The 17,556-nt window shown below is 45.2% G+C and overlaps 1 protein-coding gene across 1 annotated transcript in view; it reads left to right on the top strand.

Annotated features, from left to right (window-relative positions):
- Positions 1–11,004: 11,004 nt before the first annotated feature.
- Positions 11,005–17,556, top strand: part of PTER (phosphotriesterase related) — a 69,721-nt gene continuing 63,169 nt past the window's right edge. Inside the window, exon 1 of the mRNA XM_039245885.1 lies at positions 11,005–11,103. The gene's annotated coding sequence lies outside the window, so the exon portion shown is untranslated. The remainder of the gene's footprint in view (positions 11,104–17,556) is intronic.

The following is a 17,556-nucleotide window of genomic DNA, read 5'->3' as shown; positions in this document are numbered from 1 at the left end:
AGCAAGAGTGTGTGTGAGAGGGGGAGGGGCAGAGAGACAGGGAGAGAGAGAGAAAGAGAATCTGAGCTGTCAGCACAGAACCCGATGAGGGGCTTGATCCCAGGAACTGAGATGGTGACCTGAGTCGAAATCAAGAGTCAAACTTGTAACCGACTCAGCTGCCCATGCACCCCCTCAGTGAAATATTTTCTTGTTAGGTTTCTGCTGCCTGTCAAAAGGCACAATCTGCCTGTTAAGTGATGTGCTAAGATATTTGTACTTTATCAACTGCTAATTAGAGTGACAGCCTAGCAAGCTTTTTCTTTTTCTAAATGTAGTGCAGCTCTTCATGTCTAGGCTTAGGTTAAAAGTGCAGCCTGACATAACTAGTCTCCTTTTACATGTTCTCCGAATGCTGACAGATATATTTTCTAGGCTGGTAAGTCAGACAGTCCTGTTATCTGAAAGAGGAAAGAAGGCAAGCAAAAAAAAAATCAGGGAAATAAACATTTCCATGACTTTCACCCATGCCAGAAGGAAAGTAATAATCCCAGTGCTGAGGAGTCTAAGTGATATCTTATTCCTACAGGATTTATTTTTTTTTTAATGTTTTATTTATTTCTGAGAGAGAGAGAGAGACAGCATGAACAGGGGAGGGTCAGAGAGAGACAGAGACAGAGAATCTGAAAGGCTCCAGGTTCCAAGCTAGCTGTCAGCACAGAGCTCAACATAGGGCTCGAACCCATGAACCTTGAGATCATGACCTGAGCCGAAGTCAGACCCTTAACCGACTGAGCCACCCAGGCATCCTCCCTACAGGATTTATTTTAAAACACTGAATTTGCCCCTTGTTAAAAGATACTATGTTGTTTTCTATTGCCATAATCAATGATGTAATGATAGCTTGTTCCTTTTAACTAAAACCCTCACTAATATCAAATCCTGTATTTTCTACCTTTTTTTCCTCTTTACTTTTCCATCTCTCCCCGACCTGTTACAAAGTCACCTTCATATAAGGCTGGTTTAGGATCGTGAATCTGAGCCACAGAAATGACTCAGGGCAGGTACATCTGCAAAGTCAGGTGTGAGCAAGGAAGACTCAGAATAGGTTTTCCTGCAAGTCACAGGCAAGAAACAAATCCCAGACAAGGCAAAGGGACTTCTATCCATCCCGCTGATCAGGCAGAGGAATTGTTCAGCACATTCTCCTTTAGCCAAAGCAGAGCAAAAACAAGTGTCCTGGAGCAGGCACCTATCAGCTCCGCCCTGGCCCACTGCCCGTCCCCCACTCCTCCCCATTCTGAAAGCTTAGCCAGTGTCCTCACTGAACACTGTTTCCTGAGCACACAACTGAAGGCAAGTAGAAGCAAGCCAAGACGTATTGCAAAATAAGACGCAACCAACATTATCTGCCAGATCGCTGATACCAAATACTGCTCCAATCAAAGAAGTGAAAGAAGTTACTTAACATCATTGCGTTAAAAAAATTTTTCTTAATGTTTATTTATCTTTCAGGGAGACAGAGAGAGACAGAGCATGAGCAGGGGAGGGGCAGAGCAGGAGGGAGACACAGAATCGGAAGCAGGCTCCAGGCTCTGAGCTGTCAGCACAGAGCCCAACATGGGGCTCGAACACATGAACCCTGAGATCCTGACCTGAGCATCAGTCAGATGCTCCACCGATTGAGCCACCCAGGTGCACCCCCCCAACTTTTTTTTTTTTTTTTTTTTTTTTTGAGCAAGAACAAAGCCAGCGCTTGCCTGCATTGTGTTCTCCAGTCGGCTCCCTTGACAAAGTCACATGCCTTCTAATTTCAAATCCTCATTGGCCCCATGGCTCTAGTTAGTTACCAGGTTTCTTTGTGGTTAATGACTGGGTCAGAATGTTTAGTAGGGAGAGGCTGAGCAGAAGGGAGATGGAGCCCATACCTTCTGTGGTATTCCTGGGACTGTGGCATTGACTGAGGTCCCACATGACCTGCTTTGCACCTGAGTCCTTCTCAGTGCCCCTCCCAGCTCAGACCCCCCGGAGCTGCCTCTGTCCTACCTAATTCTAGCACGGAAGCCAGTGAGGCCAGAACTGCCACCATTAACTTGGGATCCACCCCACAAACTGTCCTCGCCCCATACCCCACAGATAGAAAGGGAGTCTTTGTGAAAAGTGTCACACAGTGTCTCACCGGGAAAAGCTTCGGATCTCTGAGTTTAGAAGAGTGAGCCAGGGTGCATGGGTGGCCCAGTAAGCATCTGACTTCAGCTCAGGTCTTGATCTCACGGTTCATGAGTTTGAGCCCTGCATTGGGCTCTGTGCTGACAGCTGGGAGCCTGGAGCCTGCTTTGGATTCTGTCTCTCTCTCTCTCTGTCCCTTCCATGCTTGTGCTCTGTCTCTCTCTGTCTCTTTCTTTCTCATAAAAAGTAAAAAAAAAAAAAAAAAAAAAAATTAAAAAAAAAAGAAGAGGAGCAAGCCTCTTAACCCCAAATCTGCCAAGTACAGAATAATCCTCCTCCCAAATACATACTTTGTGACTTTGTTAAGCCTCTGTCTGTATACTCAGGCTGGACATCATAGGATTTTGAGTATTAATGTTAAAATAGTCTTCTCAATATGTGCCTATTGTAAACATTATTCCTTGGGGAATTATAATCCTTTATTATAAGGCTGAGACCAAGTCAAGTTTATTCATTTGCTGTGGAACTAACTAGCATCGTGTGTGCTCAATTCTGTTGTGAGAGAACTTCTATAAGTCACGTCTCCCTTATTTGCTGTGTCTTTGAGAAGGGGTATCAATAGCTAATTTTCAAGACAAGCTAAATTTGGCAAACCTGTGTTAGGAAATATGGCGTTTGCTGTCAGTTTGCAACTCTGATTTATAGCAGTAATACCTTCCCTCCTCTTTGGCATCTTGCATCCAGAACGTGGTGTGATGAAGGTACCTGAAATATTGAAATACTGGATGCCTTGCACAGGAGAGTGCTGCCCCTGGGATAGGGGGTGGGGGGTGGGTGAAAAGAGAGGGCAATGAGACCAGAGAGGAGTATGCACTGGGTGTCTATGGTTTTGGTAATGTTGAGTGGTGGGTTCACAGATGTTTATTTTCCTACAAGGCTTTATAACTTCCATAATGTTCATTGAATATATTCTTCTGTATCAGTTAAAATACCATGTGCCTGATAATCAAATAGGACTATGTTAAAGCTTCCACACGTTTATGCACCTTCTGTTAAAAAAAAAAAAAAACATAGTTCTGTATTTTTTTAAATATTTTTATTTATTTCTAGAAGAGAGAGAGAGAGAGACAGCGTGAGCAGGGGAGGTTTAGAGAGAGGGAGTCACAGACTGAAACAGGCTCCAGGCTCTGAGCTGGCAGTCAGCACAGAGCCCGACGTGGGGCTCGAACCCACGAACCGCGAGATCATGACCTAAGCGAAAGTCGGACGCTTAACCGACTAAGCCACCCAGGCGCCCCACATAGTTCTGTATTAAAATGGCCACATCATCCTCACATCCTATTACCGTGTAAACATCAGAATAATGAAATGCTCTATTTTAAGGAACTTTAAGAAAAAGAATGCCAAAATCTAATATAGATGTTTTCCTATTACATCTGTTACTATTAACACATTCTAACCTTAATCTCACACATATGCCACGATTGTGGAGTGCTTTCTGACTCACTCACTCTGTTTCTCTGAAGTTAAAACCTTTCTCTGGGACTTCAGAGTGTTTGAGTTAAAAGCCCTTTTGAGTCTGCTTATTTCTCAGTGGTTGGAGATTTTTTAAAAAATCCCAGTGAATGTCCTTTGCCTCTTTCTGAGAGAAGAGAGTTGGATACTAGATTGTTTTTAAGATCTTCTTCTGGCTCTAAAAATTGGATCCTGTGACAGTCCAGGAACGTGTTAAGTTGCCTTTCCAGTTTCCCTGTTCTCAGAGCATCTGGTTCCTTCTTAACACAATTGAAGAAAAAGAACTCATGGAGGGGCGCCTGGGTGGCCTAGTCGGTTAAGCGTCCGACTTTCGCTTAGGTCATGATCTCGCGGTTCGTGGGTTCGAGCCCCGCATCAGGCTCTGTGCTGACTGCCAGCTCAGAGCCTGGAGCCTGTCTCAGAGTCTGGGACTCCCTCTCTCTCTGACCCTCCCCTGCTCATGCTGTCTCTCTCTCTCTCTCCTAGAAATAAATAAAAAACATTAAAAATTTTTTTAAGAAAAAGAACTCACGGAGTTAGGAGTTATTTTGCTCCCTGACTTCACACACACACACACACACACACACACACACACACACACACACACAGAGTACTTAGGGAGCTGGTCTCACGGAGTTTCCAGCTCGGGTCTAATCCTGCATCTGTTGATAGGTGCCAGACACCATTCCCTTGTCTTGGTAACAACAGCTAACATTTCTTGATCCCTTTGCTATGTCCTGTGCTAAGCACTTAACTTGGATTACTGGGTCGTTATTTCTTAGCATTTGCATTTCAGAGTCAGCTAGTCCCAGACTGAAATCTCAGGTCTGCCCTTTATTAGCCAGGAGACCTTGAGCAGAAAGAATTCAGATCATTGGTTAGGCTCAGTTTCCCCATCTGCAAAATGGGGATCATAAAAATATTTACATAGGGCTACTAAAGTAGAGAGACTGGCACACAGACTGCCATAAATGTTGACAACACTATTTTTGTTGTTCTTATTAGCATTATTGCCTGTGCCACTACAATGACCAATATTCCTAAATCCTTGCTCCTAGGCTCCTCGCTGGTGGCTCTGACACTTGACTTTCTTACCTCCAGCCTGGGTGTCAAATCCCTTTTTCTGACCTCTTGGACCCTGGGCTCCTCACATGGGTGATTCCCCAGAGGCTGTACCCTGAGGCCCACCTCCACCTCCACACTGTTTCCTTGGTTCTATTTGCTGTAGCTGACTTCTCTGTACTTAAACCCTCATTATGTGGACTTTCTAGCAAACTCCCCCAGTATTGTTCTGAAGCCTCCAGAGAAGACATTCTCATGGTCCTAATGCTTAACCCCCACACCAACTTATGAAGGTACAGGGTCTCTGCCATCCTCAATATGTGGATTCCTCTCAGATCCCCAGATAGCTCCTTCAGTTCCCATCATCCCCCAGCAAGATGAGGCACATAGCGAATCTGCAAAACCACCTGGCCACACCTATGTGCAAGAGAGGCTATAACGTGTACCTTTAATAGGGTGGCCATGGGGGCGCCTGGGTGGCTCAGCTGGTTACACGTCCGACTCTTGGTCATAATCTCACGGTTTGTGAAATGGCAGCGCCCGGAGTCTGTCTGGGAGTCTCTCTCTCCCTCTCTCTGCCCCTCCCCCCTCCACTTACCCTGTCTCTGTCTCTCTCAGATTAATAAATAAAACCAGAAACAAAAACAGGGTGGCCATGAATGCTGCTGAATTAACAGTGTGAAAGAAAAGAAGAGCGGATCTTCACGACAGCCAGCAAGTTGCCCGAGAGAGAGGTAGTAGTATTTTCATTTTATTGGAGGACACCATGACTAAGAGAAATTAGGAGTCGCACAGCAAGAAAGTCAAGGAGCCAGGAACTGAAGTCGGGTCTTGCAGACTCTGGAGCTATGTCTGAAGGTACTTGTCGTGGTGCCTTCCGCCCACCTTCACTGAGAACCTAGACGCTTCCAGCACCTTCTACCATGATATTTGTCCCAGATTTCCCCCCTTATTCTACCTGGAAGATTGAAGCCAACTCTTCTCTTCCTGTTATTTTAGCTACAACATGGCTTATATGTCAGAGTGTATTTTTCGATATCCCAGTATATTGTTACCTCTCTCAATATTTACTAAGTGATACAATCTTGCCAACAACTCAAGAAGAGCTCTTTAAGGACTAAAGTTGCAAAGGCTGTGGTCCTCACCTGGTACAAAATATTTCAAACCATTATTTCAACAAAGTTTCTGAATAGCAATTTCAACTAATTTCACAGCAAAAAACAAAAAACAAAAAACAAAAAACAACACACACACACAATCACAAAAGACCCCGAAAAGAAAACAAAGAAATTCTCTATATTAGGTAAAGAAAAAAAAAGCCGAATCATTTGAATTATAAATTCAAGCCAGCCCTTCAACATTTGCGTCAAGTCCACATCGTTTTGTTTTTCAGCACCGAGACAACTACTATTTGGTATTCTTCACAGACACACAAGCCTGGACTTACAGTTAATGAATAGCTTCCTGCTGAGTTTTTTGGATTTAATTTCATTCTGTTCAACTTAGCTCTCAACACTGTATTTATAAGAGATCGATAATCGCATTATTGTGTGCTAACAGATGCCTCTAACACTTAAATAATTCTCTCAAGGATTTGGGAGGCCATCATGGAAGCCATTTAATATTAGTCATTAATATTAGCAGGCTAAGGGAGAGTAGTTTTTTTAATTTGCATACAGTACCGCCCAATTCTCTTACTAGGACAAATACTGTATTAATCAGGGCCGACTATCTGCTGTAACAAATGATCCCCACATCTCGGTGGCTTAATACATTTTTCACTTACATTTTCTCACAATTAGGGTTGGCAGGGAGTTTCTGCTCCCTATGCTCATTCAGAGACAGCCTGCTTCTCTTCTATTTCTCCATTTTCCAGGTTCTATGGACTCTCTCCATCCAGGACATGAATGGAGAAAGAATGGAGGATGCTGAGTGGGTGGGACATTTTTTGATGGACTGCTCTGGTTGCCACTTTTACTACATCCCATTGGCTGGCACCCAGTGGCAAGCACTCACTTACCTGCAAAGGAGGCTGGGAAATGTAGTATAGCTACCTGCCCAGGAGAGGAGGACATGGCTTTAGTAAGCAACCTAGTCACCAAATAAAATTTAGTCTCTGCCACAAATACCAAGACAAGAGGAAAGAAATAGGAAATTCAATTTAAAAGGTCTTTTTTTGTGGGGGAGGGGGAGAGAGGTACCTGCGTGGCTCAGTCGGTTAAGCGTCCAGCTTTGGCTCAGGTCATGATCTCATGGTTCATGGGTTTGAGCCCGGGGTCTGGCTCTGTGCTGACAGCCTGGAGCCTGGAGCCTGCTTCCGATTCTGTGTCTCCTCGCTCTCTGCCCCTCTACCGCTCACACTCTGTGTGTCTCTCAAAATAAATAAACACTAAAATTGGTTTTCTTTACATTAATGATGATAAAGTTGAAAATTATGACCTTATTTATACTAGCAAATCTAGTGGAGTAATAGGTGTTCTAAATTCAAGTCATCTTTTTACAAGTTACTGACAAACTGCTATCTAAGGTCAAAAATTTTTTTTTTCCAGTAAAATATTCACAACATGAAATTTAACATTTTCAAGTGTGCAGCTGAACAGCATAAAGCACACTCACCCTGTTGGACTAAGTCACCGCGATCCACTTCCACAGTTTTTTCTTCTTCCCAAACTGAAACTCTGTACCCATTACATGAACTCCTTGTCCTTCCCCCCAGCCTCTGGGGACCACCATTCTACTGATGTCTCTATGAATTTGACCACTTCGGGCACCTCACAGAAGTGAAAACATACAATATTGGTTCTTTTGTGTCTGACTTATTTCACTTAGCATGTCTTCAAAGTTCATCCATGTTATCACCTTATCAGAATTTCATTCCTTTTAAGGCTGAATAACATTCCATCGTATGCATAGACCACATTTTGTTTGTCCATTGGACACCAGTGGACACGGGTTGTTGCCTGCTTTGGACTCTTGTGAATAATACTGTTACCAGCACGGGTGTACAAATATCTGTTCACGTCCTTGCCTTCACCTTTTTTGAATAAACACCCAGAAGTGGAGTTGCTGGATTATTTGGTAATTCCATGCTTAATTGTTTGAGCAACTATTCTACTGTTTTTCCTAGTGGCTCTAAAGTCGTAACAGTTCCAAAGACAAACTTGTAATTGGCTTCTACAAAAGGCTACACTGACTCATCTGTAAAGGGAGTGTCCCCATTAAAAGTTTCCAGAATTGGGGGGTTATGTGTTTTCAATTTAGCTCTTTAAGAACTAGAAAGGTTTTAATCTCATTCGTCCTTTGCTTCTAAGTGATGTACTGAAATATATTGAGTAATTAGTTGTGTTCTCTGGGAGGTGTAAGGAATAGGCATTTGATAGAAAAATGTGTGATGAAAGTTCTGTCCTAGCTCTCTTGTGACATTGGTATCTAATAGATTTTCTGGAAACCATGGGACTAGTTTATCACACTAGGACTAAAAATTAAACCAAGAAAATCTCTGTAGCACTGTCAATTTGAACTTCCAATTAACAGTTAAAACCTGACAGCCACACCATTTACAAACTGATATATCATCGGCTGTGCTTTTTCTTTCTTTCTTTTTTTTTTGCAGCTGCTCATCTGATAATTATCTGGATGACATCATATTTTGGCCTCTTTGGTTTTTTTCTTTTCCCCTGTAGACTATTTTGTGTAAATATTTGAAACAACTAACTAGTGTGATGAAACCCTGAGTGCTTTCCAGAAGTTTAACCCAAACAGCGAGGGGTTTTGGATGTTTGGTTTTGATTTCATTCTTTCAGCCCATTTAGGGTTTCTGAGTACGAGTACTGTCAAAATTCAAAGATACCATGAAAATGAAAAGCAGTTACTGTGGATACGAGAGCACGTTTGAACTAAACCCTTCTCTGAGAGCTTGATTTGGAAACCTTTGGTTCCTTAATAATATGATTTTTAACTCAGCTATTTCATCACAAGGCTATGGTGGTACATTGATATTCTAGGTTTAAAAAAATATCTCCAAGTTAAGCTTTTCCAGGAGGTGAGGCCGAAAAATGAAGTTGGGCACATGGTTTGATGTCAGATTATTACTGTGGACAGCTGAACATCATACCAGACCCCTTTCGTCCATTCTTGTCTGTCTGTCCGTAAGGCTAGCAGATCTGGGGGCCCAGCACTGGAGATTTGGGGGCCCAGCACTGGAGAATGTTTATTTTAATTATTTTCCAATAAGACAGCATTTGGTGCTTCACCAACAGTGCTGCTTAAATCACTTACGATGTGACATGGAATTATAGAATATAGACTCGAATACTACAAGGCATCAACGCTTTTCACTGTTGTACACGGGATTTGTGCGGATTTCTCTCCCCTTGTTTGAATGCACGTATGCACAATTGTTGCATAAAGTTCCTGATAGAAGACTTCTACATATTAATTTGAAGTTTCTTTGAAGCTGTTTCTTTCAAAGAAAAATAACATCGACACTAGTTCCTCTTTAACACTGTCTTTTAAGGAGTAAAGCCATAGAAGTGAGAGCCTGCATGTGAAATCCGTCACAAATCTTGTACAATGGGTGCAATGTGGTTAGCGGAAGATTTAGTGACTTCCATAAAGAAAAGCTGACGTCATTTTTTAACATGAACCTTGTATATAATTTCACTTCTGGCAGCGTAGACTAGTAAAATGCAAAGCATTATAAATGATGGACTTTTAACTCCTCTCCTTAACAATCATTGTCACGTACACATTTATATGTGGTTGCAGCACGGGCAATCAAAGTGGTAGCCAGCACTGAAATCACTCTAGAAGCTTCCCTCCATCCATCTATTCATTATACAATCCCCATATGAGCCCCAGTCATCCCTAGTGATATTGAACTCTCTCAATACTCCTTCCTCGGGGGTTCTTAACTTCTGCATTTATTCTTGTCTCTCCCACTCTTGGGCCCTATTTTTATCCCCTTCCCTGTTCCTAGGATTTAAGCAGCCTCTTCCTTAAAGGACCATTGGTGTCCTTCAGTTTTGTCTCCCTGCCTGTCCTTTACCAACTTCTCATAGTTTTACCTTCCTTAAAACACACACACACACACACACACACACACACACACACACCTTCATTTCCTTTTCCCTTCTTTTTTTGACTGAAATAGTATCAGTTGATTACCCAGCCTCTTACGAAAGTGCCCTGCCTGCTCTCTACTAAGAAGGTGTGGTATAGAGACACCGACCAAAGTATGTTCTAGCTCTGGGCTGGCACAAGGGTCTTCTCTCTTGGGGTCTGTTTTCTCATCCATCATTGTAAGAGAAAACGATTCTACCACATGTAGGCTGTTCTAAAAAGTTAGCATGATAACATATACACAGTATCTAGAGTAGCAGAATTGGCTTCAGGAAGCATCATCATCATCATTATCATTAATGTTTACCTTCCTTCCAAACGACACCTGCAGACTCCATCTGAGTACGCATCCCCTTTCCCCCAGAATTCAGGAGAAGAATAACTGAATACAGTGTAACACTTAAGGGTATTGTTCTGTATCAACCACCGATTCCAGCACTGTGTTTGGTAAACCGGTGCACTCACTTTCACTAAGCCAGTTGACACTGAAGCCTAGGGCCAGTTCAGGCATATGGACTCTGCTGGTAAAGAAGAGAAACTTCAGGCCCAGGGACATGAAACAAAGGAGAAATAAACCCAAAGTCGCTTTGTATTCGGAACGATGATCCAAATCCTGTTCAAGATACCAAACTGCCAGTGCACCTCTTCTGATTCCTTATCCCTGGAGGAAACGAAAATAGCTCCTAAAGCGTCCATGTTCCAGGCTTTTCTACAGAGATCTGGGGTCTGGGGAAAACGCAGCTGCTTCCTTTTCCCTTAGGGGATCTAGCCCCTAATCCTTTCGACTCAGATGAACGAGAGAGAGAGAGAGAGAGAGAGAAAGAAAGAGAGAGCGAGCGAGCTTTCCTTCTAGGATATTTGGGGGTATCTACAACAGACTAGGCAGAGAAAGTAAGCTCCCAGTTCAGCAGCTGAACGGCTGCTGCAGCTACCAGCCTGCTGCCCGCCCCAAGGTTAGGGCAGGCGGCCAACCGGATTGAACCCGGAGTTGGCCAGGCGGTGGGCGGGGCGGGTCATGGGCCGCTGGGCGTGGCCTAGGGCCGGGTGGGGCGTGGCAAGGGCCACAGGGCGGGGCCGAGGGCCGGGTGGGGCGTGGCCGGGACCCGCGGAACTCTGCCCTGAGACCGGCCTGGGGGCGGGGAGAAGACTGGCCCCGAGCGTGAAGTGGGAGGGGAGTGGGGAGACCTTGAAGGCCGTGCACGCTGGCCCTGCCGAGGGTCCCGGGGGAGAAGGCGGCGCGCAGCGAGCGGAGGGAAGGTGCGCGGGAGCCGGAGCGGGGGCGTGGGGGCTGTGAGTCCGGTGGGAAGGGTGGGGTCAGCAGGGGAGACTTCCGTGTTCCTGCCTGCGGGGAGCCCCGGCGATGGTCCCCCTGGAGGGAGGTTTAAAGCAGCCCGCGCTTCGGCGAGCTGCTGCCTTTCTCCAAATGCGCCGGGGAAGCTGCAAAGACGCGCAGATCGTGAGGCTGCGCGAGGCCTAGGAGGCTGGTCTGGTTGGTTACCCCAAAGTCTAAAGTCCAGCGAAGCCTGGCTTGAAACCCGAAGCCGAGAATCCCACGAGGAGCGAGGCCCCGGGGGCCCCGCGTGGCTCGAGCCCAGTGTTGCTGGACAGAAATGCTGCGGGGTTGTCGTCGGGCCGCTGTACTGGAGGGGAGGGGTTGGTGGGGGGAGGGGAGGGCTGGGGTCTTCTCTAACAAGCTGGTTCTCCTTTCCTAAGCTTTGAAATCTACTTCTGAGCCTTGAGCCTCAGACTTGCCCTTTATTTTACCGCCTCATGGTTCTTCTGACCTCAAGAGATTGCAAACACACATAGGCGCGCCTCCCCTGCGGATAAGAGCGCAGTGTTTACAGCCGCAACCTTGTGATATTTCTGGAGGCGCCTCGGGTGCAGTGACGCCTCCGAGGGGGACACATTTACAGAGGAGAGCTTGCGCCTTGTGTAAACACGTGTCCGTTCGCCCGCACATCACCGCCACACTGGAGGAAAACGACAGGCGTTGGCTCCTATCCTAAAGGATCATCGCAGTCATTGTCAAATAGATTGAGGGTCTGTGGAAGAACCGCGCGCTGACACTTCTGACACCGCCTTGGCCAGTTGCGTCTTATTTTGCATAGACAGCAGGGGTGTTCAGCAGTTATCCTGAAGGCCTGGTGCCATTCCGGAAGTAACTAACCCCCCTTCAAAAAGAAATCTCAGTGCACCCTGCAAAGAAAAAGGGATCAGGCAACTAGCTGTTGAGAGCAAGGTAGCAACTTCATTTCAACAGAATTGGAACACAAAATTCACAGCGTGCCGCTACATGAAATTGTGTTTTCCATGCGTGGAGGCTGGATGTTGCTTTATTGTTACAGAAGTTACTAAAATATATGTAGTATAGATTGGGGGCATAAAACAGCAGAATGCATTTTATTTCCATCCCTTGCTCTTAGAACCGAAAGAGGAATGCGCACGCCTATGTTTTCCAACATTAGTGAAAGCCAATCACCAGGGGTCTTCTTTGAGCTCTGTGCCCTACAAGTTCACACTTTACACTGCTCCCTGAGGTGTTCTCCTGTTACAGAGGAGGGAGTGAAGGCACAGGGGTGAGGCCGCACTGCTGGAAAGTTTAGGAAAAAAACAACAACTATGTCTTTCTAACTCAAAACCTGTGCTCCTACCACTGAGAACCCCATACCCCCACCCGTCGCACTACTTTTTCACCAGTGTGTCCCCTGTCCAACAGGAACTAAAGGTACGCTGGTGGAGGGGGCTATAAGATGATGCTGGCTTAAGTACTCTGAGGACCCGTGAGTGCAACCTCATTCTATTTCTGATTCCGGCTCTTCGACTTTGCACGAGTTACTTATCTTCTCTAGGCACATAAAAGTAATTGATCTCTAGGTCTCTGCTAGATCGAAAAACCTATAGATTTGTGAAAATAAGATCCTGCTTTTACCACTTAATGATATTTTTGGTCACACTTGGTGTTGGAATTACGGGGAAGTCGGGAAGGGCTGGTTTATTCCTTCAATAAAAGTGTGTTGTGTAGCTGGACACGCTCTGGGGCTGCTGCAGTCCAGAACAGGGCAGATGAGGATTCTAGCCTCGAAGGGTTGGACATATATTCTGGTTGGACACTGGGAGACCCGAGGAAACCCAGAAAGAACCAACACACAAGTGAATTAACCAACAGCTACAAATTGTGAACAGAGGGCTGTGATAAAGGAAAATGGAGCAGAGAGGTGGGTGGGGCGCTCTGGATGTGGAAAGGAGTCCTCACCAAGTCCAGCTGGTTTAGAAGGATGAGAAGGACCTAGAGATGTCCCTTCCTTGCAGTGGGACCTGCTTGGGCAAAGGGGCCACGGAAGAACCTGGCATGTTCTAGAAATGACCAGAATGTCTTTGTGAGGGTGAATGGTTGAAGATGAGGTGGGAGAGACAGGGTGGGACCAGCTCATGGAGGGCTTCGTGCAGCCTGGTAAGGCCACTAAATGTTCATCTAACAGCAACGGGAAGTCGCTAAAGGGTGGTAGGCAGGGGAGTGACATGAAGGTGGCTATGATACAGCCCAAGTAAAGGGCGGAGGTAGCTTAGGCTGGGGTGGTGGTAAGTGTATTTACTGATTTTGAGAGAGAGGGAAAGAAAGAGAGAGAAGAAGGAACAGAGAGAGAGAGAGAGAGAGAGAGAGAGAGAATACCAAGCAGTTTCCATGCTGTCAGTGTGGAGCCCTCCTTGGGGCTTGCGGCTCGATATCATGAACTTCAAGATCATGACCTGAGCTGAAATCAAGACTTGGACGCTTAACCAACTGAGCTACCCAGGTGTGCCCTGACAATCATATTTAAAATCTCATGCTAACAGCTCTCGCACACCCTGGAATTCCCAGCCTCATGTTCCCTTTAGTTTTCCTGCATACAACTTATTCCCATATGACCTACTACATATTTTGTTTATAAGTTATTTACTCCTTCCTATAAGAATGTCAACCACGTGAGGTTGCAGGTTTTATTTATGGCTGTTTCTCTAGCACCTGATGCTGTGCCTTGTGCAAAGTGGGCCCTTAATCCATTTTGTTGTAGGAACGGATTTGATAAATGCAGTGGAGTTTGATTCTATAGAGCTTGTTGATAAATGGGATGTGATAGTGAAAGATAAGGAGAAACCAAGGATGATTCTCAAGGTGCTGGCTCAGAAACTGGGCAGATGTGGATGTTAATTAATAAGGAGAAGGCTAGAGAAAGAACATATTGCCAACTGGGGAAGGAGATGGAAAGTTCCATTTGGTATATATTAAATCTGTGATGTGTGGCTTAGTTACCTATATCTAAAAAATTACCCTAAAATTTAGCAGAGTGAAACAACAGACACTTGTTGTCTCAGGTTCTGGGGGTCAGAAATTTGGGCATGTCATAGTTGGGTAGGTTCTGGCTCAGGGTCTTTCACAATGTTACAGTCAATCTGTCAACCAGGGCTGTGGTCATGTCAAGGTTTGACTGGAGCTGTTAGATCTGCCTCTTAGCGTCTTCCCATGGCTATTGACAGATTTCAGCTGGCTGTTGGCCAGAGACTTCAGTTCCTCACCACATGGAGCTCTCCAGAGGGCTACTCATGATATGGCTTCCACCAGGGCAAACATTCCAAGACAGATAGAGAACTCAAGATGGAAGCCAGTCTTCTTTTAAAACCTTATCTCAGAAGTAGCATACCATCACTTCTGCTGTGTGCTGTTTATCACACAGATCAACCCTGATGCAGTGATGTGGGCCGGGGGCGGGGGGAGGGGGAGGGAAAACACAGGGGTGTGAATACTAGAAGGGGTGGGATTGTTGGGTGTCATTGTAGCATCTGCCTACCATAAGGTCTATAAGTTGTCTCGGGGAAATGCCATATAGGCTAGTGGGTACATTATACTGTAGCTCACAAGAGAGATCTGGCCCACAGATAATTACTGGGGAGCTACTGGAAATGTGTAATAGTACCAAGCTAGAGAATATAGGTGGAGAAGGGAAGAGGATCCCAGTACCGAAGAGCCCCATGCTTAATGGTCAGTGGAGGAAGAGCCAGCTGGCCAGCACAGCGTGTATTCTGGGGGTGACTGAAGGGAAAGATAGGCTTCACTGGACAAGTTTCCCCTTCCTTGTGAATGGCAGAAAAATAGCTTCAATATGGCAGAAGAGAATTTCTGAAAAGATGGAATTTAATACAGTCTGAAATGTGAGTAGTTAAATTTTGACTCAGATAGAAACAGAGAAAAGAACATTTATTTATTTTAAGGTTTATTTATTTATCTTTGGTGGGGGAGAGGCAGAGAGAGAGAGAATCTCAAGCAGGTTCTGCACTCAGCACAGAGCTTGATGAAGGGCTCGAACCCATGAATCGTGAGATCATGACCAGCACCAAAATCAAGTGTCAGCTGTTTAACTGACTAAGCCACCCAAGCGCCCTGGGATAGAACATTTAGTCTTGAAAAATCTATGTCTGCCTCCTCAGTGCCCTGTCAGTCTGGGATTACAGTTGGTAGAGAGCCCCTTTGTAAAGATTTTAGAAGTTGCTCTAGGAATTAAGCTTGAAGACAAAATAATGAACTGTAGAACATAGGCGGAACTACTGACCTTGGAAGAGGCCTACCCTAGCTTCCATATGCTTTATAGCGTTACGGTACGACAAGTCTTTCTCCTCAAATGTCTTAAATACTCCATTGAGCCATACAATAACAATGGGAAAATTAATTCCTGATTGAGTGGTGTTCTGCTCAGTAGCCCTCCGAACTTCACTGTTAATAGAAGGACCAAAGAAGGTTGCTGTGTATGTTTTTCCCACACCAAATGAGGCCTTGTTCTTCTCCTTTCTTTAGCTTCTCTTTAGGATGTATTTTCAGTAATCTGCCTTTTTCTAAAAAGACTTTCACTAAAAAAAAAAAAAAAAGCCTCTCATTCACAGACATCCTCCCTCACTTCAATGAATGAATGAATGAATGAATGAATGAATAAGATGGAGAAAAAGAAAGTACCTACTCCCACCTGACCACCTGGCATAAAGTGGCTCCGTGGTTCTATCTGTTCCGGAAAGCAGTACCTGCGTGTTATCCCTTTCTCTGTCCCCTTCCAGGGAGGTATGGCCGTGTGACTTGCTTTGGCCAATGAAATGAGTGGAGGGACATGTCACTTCCTGGTAGATGCTTTAAGAGCCACCGAGAGGTCTGTCACTCTTTCCCTCTGCCACAGTGACCACCAATTTTCTAGATAGTGGTTGTTCTGTCAGCTTGGATCCTGAAAGGAGGGTGGTGAGCAGAGCCCCCTGTCAACCTGTGTTGTTCTAGCCACAGAGAGAGCTAGAAATACGCTTTTGCTGTGTTTAGGCCTCAAGATTTGGAGGTGTGTTTGTTACCACAGCATCACCTAGCCTATCCTGACTAACGTACTCAGGTAAGGTCTGAGCCATGTGCCTCCAGGAATTACTGATTGCCAGTTGACCAGACACAGTGGGGGCGTGAGAGAGAGGGTGCCCTAGAAGTCTTGCTGTTGTGGCTCATGCTCCCCTTACTGTTAGTGAGACAGCCAGCGGGGTACTTGTTTCCATAATGCTCAACTCAGCTTCAAGATTTTAATCAAAGGGAGCAAAATGGCATTCAGGTGTTTCATCACACCCTGTAAGGACAGCCATTGTTAACGTGTGAAATACATAAGGCTCAAGGTGCAGAGAGATAGGGATTAAGGCTCTCATTTTTATTTTGAAAAGCACTATATGTGTGTGTGTATATATATATATATATATATTTTTTTTTTTTAATTGACAGCTCACTTCCAAGTTTTCCAATACAGAGAAATGTTCATGGGTGCAATGTTAAGAAATGATTCTTCCCAAATGTAGGTATCGGTGGAGGCATTTCAAAACGGATTTAGTCACCAAAGGACATTTGAAATGCCTCCTCCCTAAGCATTTTTTAAAGCCGCTTCGATGAAGACTCTAAGTGTGGTGCCTGGCTGTCTTACTTTCGCGCTAAGAACATCAGACCTGGGTTTTGCTCGCGAGGTCCTGCAGGCAGTGCCTTCACGCTTTGACTCTGAGTTAAGCAGAAGTGAGGCGGGGAGCATTTTGCTTTGGGCAGAGCCGTGCGGCGCTCTGAGGGCTGCTGGCTATAAATCCATTCTCCCCAGTGGTTAACAATCAAAGTTCTCCCCCTCTCTTACTCAGACGAGTGATATGATGATGATAAATGGCTCGGACATGACTGCCCCGAGCACTAGTGTGATGAATTACGTTGTTGAGGGCATGACCACAGATTTTCATTGTCAGTATGCCACATCGAATATTGGCAGTATTCGTAAATAGCCTCCTGCCAATTTTGGTCACCGCTTTGCATATTAAATTTGCTGTTTTCACAGGTCATGGTTCTCCGTTCTTAATCAACTCTGTCTTTCCCTGAATGCACTTAACGAATCAACCTTTTTTTTTTTCCTGTTCTCTCACTAAGCGGATGGGGCGTTCTCAGAGCTGTGTTCAGTAAACATTGAGTCTTTCTTCACAGAAGCTGTTAAAATAGTAATTATTAGGGGCGCCTGGGTGGCTTAGTCGGTTAGGCGTCCGACTTTCACTTGGGTCATGATCTCGCGGTTCGTGGGTTCGAGCCCCGCGTCGGGCTCTGTGCTGACTGCCAGCCAGCTCGGAGCCTGGAGCCTGTTTCTGAGTCTGTATCTCCCTCTCTCTCTGACCCTCCCCCGCTCATGCTGTCTC

The sequence above is a fragment of the Hyaena hyaena genome, unplaced genomic scaffold, assembly GCF_003009895.1.
Source record: "Hyaena hyaena isolate Hyena2069 unplaced genomic scaffold, ASM300989v1 scaffold_277, whole genome shotgun sequence".
Classification (NCBI taxonomy): Eukaryota; Metazoa; Chordata; class Mammalia; order Carnivora; family Hyaenidae; genus Hyaena; species Hyaena hyaena.
Note: the sequence above shows the minus strand (reverse complement) of the source record. Positions and strands in the feature narration are given on the sequence as shown.